Source organism: Myotis lucifugus, unplaced genomic scaffold (assembly GCF_000147115.1).
Source record: "Myotis lucifugus unplaced genomic scaffold, Myoluc2.0 scaffold_6, whole genome shotgun sequence".
NCBI lineage: Eukaryota > Metazoa > Chordata > Mammalia > Chiroptera > Vespertilionidae > Myotis > Myotis lucifugus.
In genome coordinates, this window is record NW_005871054.1 from 16,146,226 (window position 1) to 16,155,595 (window position 9,370).

Sequence of the window (9,370 nt, forward strand, 5' to 3'; positions counted from 1 at the left end):
AGGAGGTCGCAGAGGCTCAAGGTAGTGAGGGCTCTGCTAGTCCCAGCCTACGCTTTTGGAAAGCTCTGGCCACTGAGGTCTTCCGTTGTTTCAGGCCTGGCCTTCGTGGCTGGTGAGCAGGCCTTGCTCTACTACAGGCGTTGAGAGCAAGGCAGCGAGTTTGCTTGGAGGGAGAGGCTGACCCCTCCTGCTGCTCCATCTGGCTGACACCTCTGCAGCTGGGTGGTACAGTATGAGGACCTAGGAGTGGGGTGCAGGGTAGTGAGACAAAGCCACTTAGATCAAAGCCTGAGCGATGACCTGGGCCCCAGTAATGACCATCTCCCACTGTTCCAGAGTGTGGGGGCCTGAGGAGGGGATAGGAAACCTCCTTGGGGTCAGCACAGCGTAGGAAAACCACCCCTCAGGAACCCTGGACAGGACCAACACGTGATCGGGTGAGTGTGGGGAAGGTGGATGGAGGACCCTAGGTTGGGGCCCATGTCACCTCTGCTAGGAGGGTGGCCCGTGGGGCTAGAACAGGAGCTGGTTGACTCAGATCTCTCTTCCCCTCCAGTCTCCACTTCACTGGGGTGCCTGGTCCAATCTAGAATAGCATTGGAGGGGCCTTGACCTTCTGTCCCATTCTCCGAAACAGAAACCGTCGCTACTGAGGCCTTTTGTATGCATACTCTCCAGCCTTTGTTTTTCATCATCCTGGAAGGCCCTCCTTTCCTTCTCTGGCTGGTAAGTCCCACTTTCAGCTCAAATCTCTTCTGTTCTTTGTGAATTCTTCCTTGACCCCCGTCTTCTTCACCCTCCATCTGCTTCCACAGCATCCATTATTTCACCTTTCACACCGGTTCGGTCACACATAGTTGCTTATACATTGGTTTCTGCAGTTCAATAATAGCTTCACACCGTGGAGGACTGACTGAATCTTATGTATCTTTGTGGACCACTGATTACATAGTAGCTTGCTTTATAGTAAAGACTCTATTAAATGTTGAATGAAGGAACAAGAGAAAGAGGAAGGAATTGGGTAGGCACAGTCCAAATGGAAACAGAGACCAAAAGAAAAGCAGGCCAAATGTGGGTCCTGTTAGAAAGCTCTAACTTTTGCCTCTTACATATACAGAGACTCTACTACCTAGGCCCTGTCCAGGCCTCTCTGACCCAGTGCAGAGGGCTGGGCGCCATTGCTTTCCCAAGAACACTCGGACCTTCACATCTTGTTCCTAACCTGACTCCAAGGCCCATCCTCACTCTGACCCTGGCTTTAGTTAGTCTCTGAGCTTGGTTTAGTTTATATGTACCTGTTCCCTAACCACCCTCTCCCACCTCCACCTCCCATACTTCCTATGCTGGCCCTCCTCCTTTCTCCACCCAGGGCTCAGGAGGGTGTGATTCCACATGAAGGGGTGCTATCCACCCATTCCACATAAGACTGGCGCACAGAAGGTGATGCCCTGGCCCAGTGGTCGGCAAACTGCGGCTCGCGAGCCACATGCGGCTCTTTGGGCCCCTTGAGTGTGGCCACGAAGTTTCATTCGCACTGTACGTGCGCGCCCGCACTGGTATTTTGTGGAAGAGCCACACTCAAGGGGCCACAGTTTGCCGACCACTGCCCGGCCCAAGGCTGGGGGCAAGGATGGTGGTGGCTGCTTGCTCCCAGGTTGGGATGACTTCAAGCTCAGGAGCAGGACAGGAACATGGTTTCCCAAACGGATCCACATCACCTCTGAGTGAGTCCAAGTTACCAGCTTCAATTTCCACCCTCTCTAGGGGCTTCTGAGTAGCCAGATATAGGCCTGAGGAGGAGATAGGAGCCCAGAGGCAGCCTGTCCGAGTGCATTTGCTCCTCCTCAGACAGGTCGGGTGGGTGGGTGGGTGGGTGAGTGGGGGTTGTAAGTGGGGAGGGGCAGGGAATGAGAATTTCCAGGCTTCCCCTGGGTGCTCACCCATGAGGAGCAGTCCCAGAAGGCCTTTGCAGACCATTCACACAGACAGACAGAAACACAGACAGCTCAGAGTGACAGTATTGTTTCTGGGAAATTTGGAAGTCAAAACCCCTACATTTTTTCACAAGAAAAGGGAACAGATTTTGGCATCTTTGCTCCAGAAACAGGAACTGACCAAGACGGTGACCTCTGATAATCACTTCCTCATCTGTGTGTTCAGAAGGGGGTGGGTTCCCTCAGCCCTTCTATTTTTCTCCCCCCTGTTTTGTGGGCAGCAGCCCCAGGGTTTTATGGAATAGGAGGGGAGAGAAGGGAAGGGAAAGGAAAGGGAGAAAGGCAGAACAGAGCAGTGAGTGGGGAGATATTTTTGAAGTGGTGTGTCCTTGAGGATTGAGAAGGCCAGGAGCCTGATGGGGAAGGGGTCAGGGCCAGAAAGCGTCTAATAGGTGCTCAGAGTTATTTTCATCTCCTCCTGGGAAGAATATCTATATTGCCTGTCTCTTAGAGCTGATGGTTCCTTGGATCTGTGTCTTATAACAGCCTTAGCTATATCATCTCCTCTGCATTTACTGAGCACCTACTACATGTCAAACACGTTGCTGGGTGCTGGGTGAATAAGAGACAGATTTTTCCCTTGCAAAGAGAATAGAAGGAATGGGCTTTCAAAAAAGAGAGCATTAATGTAGCGAAGCTGACAGGGAGTGGGGAGAGGTTACATCAGGTTGGAGTGGAGTGTGAACGACCTTATGAAGAAGGTGCGTTTGAAGTGGACCTTGAAAGGCAGATTTGGCATTTGCCAGGTGGAGATGGGGAAGGAGGACCTCCCAGGGCAAAGGTGCAGGGGAGGGAACGTGCACACACATCTAGGGCACTGAGACTGTGGAGCGCACGTGGGTACAAAAGAGTAATGGGAGAAACGGCTGGGGCTGGAGGTGAGGCCCATTTTGTAGAGGGCATGTGTGCCCGACCGAGGTATGTGGGATTGCTCAGAGGGCCACGAGGAGGACTTGACCGGCAATGGCATGACAAACCCAGCACCATGTGCTGCCTGCAGCTCAGAGAATGGAGTGAGGCAATAGGAAGGACTGGGGAGAAAGGGGGAAGCAGCCAGACCATTAAAGTGTTTTACGTTCCCAGTCCCTCCTGTGTGCAGCTGACTTGAAATTGGTCCCATTGAGTAGTTCTTTGTTGGTCAAGGGTTTTTTTTGCTGCAAAACGCTGGGCCTCGCTTCTCCTGTGGGAGCAAAGTGAAGGTGGTATCTGTGTTCTTGTGTCAAATGAGCAGAGTCGCAGTCACTGTGGGCAGAAGCCTTCCTCTTTCTGGACAGGCTAATGGGGGGCGTCTGTGATTGCAGAGGGAAGGTGCGTGGGAGAGACCACAGGTTTGGGCTCTGAAAAGGGTGAGACCTTGCCCTAGCCCAGATGGGGGACAGAGAGAGAGTCTCCTGAGGCAGGTGGGGTGGGGAGGGGTTGGGGGAGAGGTACCAGGGGCCAGAGGGGTACTAGGCAGAGGTCTCTGGTTCACAAGGTCCCTGAATAGACCCAGCTGGACCCTCCTCTGGCTCTGTGTGTACTTCTCACATGGGACAGGAAGAAACTTTCTCAGCAATAGGCAGAGGGAGAATTGTATTGGTTGCTATTTTTAAAAACCCCAAAAAACTTTATTTATCTTTCTAGATGGTAAGCTTCTAGAGACAGAGGTGGTATTTCCCACAGGTCCTAATAGTCACGAGGCAGAAGGAAAGGATCAGGGTCAGATGCCACATTGTGAGAAGGGGACGTCTTAGAGGTGACAGCAATGGCTGAGTACACTGTTTTATTACACATCCCCCTGCAAACCCCTCTGACTTTTATGGGTGTGACTGGAATCGCATTTCCTGTGGAGTCTTTACTGGTGGGCCGCCTTCTCTGTACTTCTCTCCTTTCCCTGGCTCCCCCCACCTCCTATTTCTCCCATGGGACAGGTTAGCATTTCATCAATTCACTATACATATATACTGAGTATTTCCATTCGCCAGGTTCTTTGCTAGGCCTGGGAATACAATGGTGAGCAATGCTGATGATGGAAATAAATAAACAAATGAATCCCCAGCCCTTACAAGGAGATCTCTCCAAGGCCTGATAGGGTCTGAGATGAAACGTGGCTGGAAGAGGCAGATTCGTCCTTGCTAGTTATGATTTTGTGGCACCATCTGCTGGCCACATGTAGACACATAGATATCATATCAATGTACACACAGAGAAATTGACTATTAAAATGGAGACACAGCTATGCACATACAATGAAATATACACATGTTTATAAACAGGCATACACATATGGAAACACAGATATAATCATGTGTAGACATTCAGGATCTAAGCCTAGTACCTCACTCTTGGTAAGAGTGCAATGAATAGTTGGTAGTCTACAAAATAAAATGCACATTCTGTAGATCAGCTCTCTTTTAGGCGTATTTTTCACCACCCTTTTTAGCCAGTTAGCTAAGAATTCTCCATGGTCACTTGTCTCTGCCTACGTTCCTTCCCCCATGCTATTAATTCTTTAAGACCAAGTTCAAATGCCACCTTCTCCCTTATCTCTCTAGCTAAGGTAATGAAATCCTCTTCTGAGCTTTCATAACTTGATGATATTTACCATTTTACTTACTGCATTTTAGCTATTTGGGGACATGTGTTTTCTGCCTTTCAAGTCTGTAAGCTCCTCAGGAGTAGGTTTTGGTTTGATTCATGTTTGTGTTCCCCCATAGAGCCTGGCACATTGCCTTGAACAAAGTTGGGGCTTAGTGTTTGCTGAACGAATGGATAAATGACACAGTCATGGACACAGAGGAAAACAAAGATAATGTGTAGAAAATGGATGTCTATTTACACAAATTTCTCTGTCTCTGAAAACATGATGCACATTCATATGCACGCACCGAAACACACATATCTATGCTTATATTTGATTAGACATGTCCTTAAATTAAGCCCTTTATTATTTCTGCTGTCTTCATTCTAATCCAGGTCCTCAGCACACTGACCGACAGCAATAGCCTCTTAACGCATCTCTATTTCTAGTTCTTGCCTTTCCACTTTCCATTGCCCCAGGCTGCACTTATCTCAGACACCTCCATGATGATATTCCCTAGCTCAAGAACTCCAGCAGTTCTGGCTGCCTTGCATGATAACGTCTGGAAAAAGCTAACATCTTTTCTTTCCCACTTTCCCTTTAGGGAAAGGAATTACAGTGATAGCGAGTGAGAAGTAAGTGGAAGTGGTCTCTGGGAAACTTTGTCCTTGCCTGTGAAAAGAGACCCCTGTGGCTAGTGCACCTCATTCTCCTTCCTTACTGCCTCAATGTGGTTGCAAAGGAGCTGCAGCAGCCATGTTGCAACCCTGAGGGGAAGACCAGGCTGTTGGCTCCTGACCTCACCGAGCAGTTGAGCAAATGCTACTGCTTTTAGATCCCTTGTTTCCATGAGAAAATAAACCTTTGTTTGTTTAAGTCTCAAGTCATGTTTTTTGTTATATTCATCTGGATCTAATCCAAACTTAGGATTTTTAAATATCCTCCTTCCTCCAATACCCACAGGATAAAGTCTAATTTCCTTAACATGGTATTTTAAAAACTGAGCCTGAAGGATGAGAAAAAGCATAGGATGAGCAAGGGAAAGAGCTTTCCAGACAGAAGGGGCAGCATGTACAAAGGGCCTGCGGCAGAGCACTCATGATCTGGTCTCATTCTACTCATCCGTCCTCCAATCCCAGGACTCCCAATATTCTTTTTATGACCAAGCCTTCATCATCTCTTGCCTGGACAATTTCAATAGCTTCCCACATTTTCTCCTTGCTCCCACTATAGACCTTCTTTAATCTATTCTTCTCACAGCAGCCAGAGATTCTTAAAAAAATAAGAATTTTTTTATTTTATAAAAATAAAAACAAATGCCCTTTTTTAAAATGCTTAAATCCCTCCAATGGATTTTTATTATGCTTTGATTCAAAACCAAACTCCTCAATAAAACCCAAACTTCTGCAGGGTCAAGATCAGTGGTCCTCAACCCGTCTCACGCTGGAATCACTTGGAATATTTTAAAAATGATCAAGTGGCTGAACTTTACTCTTAAAAAAAAATTTTTTTTAAAAAATTGAATTTTAGAGAGAGAGAGGAAGGGAGAGGGAGAGAGAGAAACACTGACACGAGAGTAAAACATTGATCAGCTGCCTCCTGCATGCACCCCAACCAGGTACCAAATCCGCAATCTGGGCATGTGCTCTGACTGGGAAATTGAACTGGAGACCTTTCAGTGCACAGGATGACACCCAACCAGCTGAGCCACACCAGCCAGGACTGAGCTCCACTCTTTTAAAAAAATATATTTTATTGATTTTTTTACAGAGAGGAAGGGAGAGGGATAGTTAGAAACATCGATGAGAGACAAACATCGATCAGCTGCCTCCTACACACCCCCTACTGGGGTTGTGCCCGCAACCAAGGTACATGCCCTTGACCAGAATCGAACCTGGGACCCTTGAGTCCGCAGGCTGACGCTCTATCCTCTGAGCCAAGCTGGTTAGGGCATGAGCTCCACTCTTAAGCATTCTGATTTAACTGGTCTGGGATGAGATCTGGGGCACTGATTTTTTAATAAGTTCCTGGAGTAGATGTGAAAGTATCGCCAGAGTTGAGGACCTCTGATTGAGACCTTGCCTGTTTTTCCATCCTCACAGAGCACCACCATGACTGTGGCTCACTGTGCTTTCACTGTATTGTCTTCTTTCAATTCTTCAAGTGTGCAAGCTCCTTTCTGCCTGAGGACCTTTGTAGATGCTATTTATTTTGTCTGGAAAGAGCTTCCCCTTGCTCATTCTATTTGTTTTCTTTCTTATCCTCAGGCTCCATTTCAATGTCTCCTGTTCAGAGAGGCCTCCCCTAACCACTTAATCTAAAATCGTCTTCCTTGTCATTTTCTTGTAATTTCCTTCTAAATACTTCTTGCCATTTAAAAATTATATATTTGCTTGTCCTTTTAAATCTTTGTCTCTCTCAATAGACTACAGACTGCAGAAGACCAGATTATGTCTTTTCTGGTGTGTGGTTCACCTCTTACATTGAGAGCCCAGCACAGTGCTTAGTACAAAATAGGCGTGTCAAGAACTGTGAAGGAGTTGAGACTTTACCCTACTTACAAGTTAACAAGTTATCTTGATACTGTTCCATGGATGCTGGTGGAAGACACAAGAGTCCTAGGTCCCCGACAAAGGACTTTATTACTCATAGCAATAGAAATGGCCAGAGTCTCAGCATTTGCACTGGTTCCTCAGGTCCCAATTCTCATGGGGCGATGCAAAGAGGTCCAGGTGACACAAGCACATGCAATGGCTGCATTACAGAAGAGGAACCCTGAGTTTAGGGAACCAGAATCATTTACAATGAAGAGCAAGCCTACTTGACCTTCGCCCTGCAGGGAGACCTTATCTTTATAACCTGCACTTTGCTCCAGAGTAAGACACTATCTCTATCTTTCAAGGCTGTTCACTATACCAACATTCTTGAGAAGATAGTCAGAAACAAAGACAGTTAGTGCCTTGGCTTGCAAGACCTGCAAAAATGGGAGAGACACATGGAGAATTCTTCGATGACTCAAGCTTTCTGCTTGGAGGCACTGTATAGGCCAAGTACAGGGAAGGGGCAACCCAAACATAGCCTAGAGATTTCATTTATTTGAGATGTTAGAGATTAGAGGTCAGGAAGGCTCAGGTAGCCGGAATTTGTGTGACACAATAATGGAGAGGAGGGAGGTATGCAGAGAAAGAGCTCCAGCAATTTGCATGGGTTCCTTTGAGTTTTTATTAAACTAGAGGCCTGGTGCACATAATTCATGCACGGGTAGGGTCCTTAGGCTGGCCAGGGCCTTCCTTCCCCAGCTGCCAGCTGCTGGCTGGGGCCTTCCTTCATTTTGCACCACCCTCTGGTGGTCAGTGCACATCATCGCGAGCGATTGAATTCCTGGTCTCCCGGTCAAACTCCCGAGGGGACACTTTGCATATTAGCCTTTTATATAGAGAGATACTAAGCTGTTTAGGTGTGGGGTAAGATTCTACTAAGCCAGGCAAAGTGCAACTACTGGAAGAACAACTGCCAGGATTCTGCAAGCTGAACAATTTCCAGAGCTCACACCAGGTTGGGAGACGTTGGTGTTCCAACTAGCTAGACTGGAGAGTGGAGAGATAGTGCTGAGTATCTAGGACATCAAATAGACTTAGTAGTAAGGTAACACTGGCCCTAGGGTTAATGTTCTCTGGACAAGGGTTTATCAATCTTGGCATGATCAATACTTGGGGGAAGGACAATTCTTTGTTTTGGGGGCTTTCCTGTACATTGCAGGTTACTGAGCAGCATTCCTGGCCTCTAACCACCAGATGCAAGTAGCACCCTTCTGGTTGTGGCAACCAAATATATTTTCAGGTTGACTATCCCGGGGGTGAAGGTGAGGGGAAAATTTCACCCAACCTACCCTACCCTAACAAAGCACAAAAACAAGCCTTGAAAGCATTTAGCTTATCTGTAAGTGACTCAGCTCTCTGACCCTCCCCCTCATCTCAACGCTCTTCAGAGAATGACGCAAAATTCAGACATTCAACAATGTAATAGTCACGATGTCCAGCAGAATCCAACGAAACATTACTAGGCATACTAAGAAGCAGGAAAACATGACTCATAAGCAGGAGAAAATCAATTATGAGAACAACATCTATAAATGGCAGAGATGATTGAATTAGCATACAAAGACTTTAAAGAAGCTGTTATAAAGATGTTCAGGGATTTAAAGGAAAACATGAATAGAATGAGAAGAGAAATCTAAAAATGAACTGGAATTTGTGTGACACAGTAATGGAGAGGAGGAAGGTATGCAGAGAAAGAGCGCCAGCAATTTGCATGGGTTCCTTTGGAGTTTTTATTAAACTAGAGGCTTAATAGTTCTCTTTTTGAGAACTGAAAAATACAATATCTAGAGTGAAAACTTCACTGAATGAGCTCAATAGCACATTGATTAGACACTGCAGAGGAAAATATCTATGAATGTGCAAACATAGTAACTATCCATACTGCAGCCCCTAGAAACTCAGTGACCTGTGGGATAATATCAGCAGTCTAATAAACATGTGATTAGAGTTCCAGAAAGAGAAAAAAGAGTGAATGTGGCAGAAATATATTGGAAAATAATGTCTGAAAATTTTTAAATTTGATAGGAGCTATAAACTTAAATGTCCAAGAATCTCAACAAACCCCAAGCTGGATAAACACAAAGAAAACCACACCAAGATACATTATATCAAATTGATACAATCGAAAAATGAAGAGAAAAACTGCAAAAGCAGCCAGAAGAAAAAGACACATCATATACAGAAAACAAAGAATGAACACTGACTTCTCCAAAACA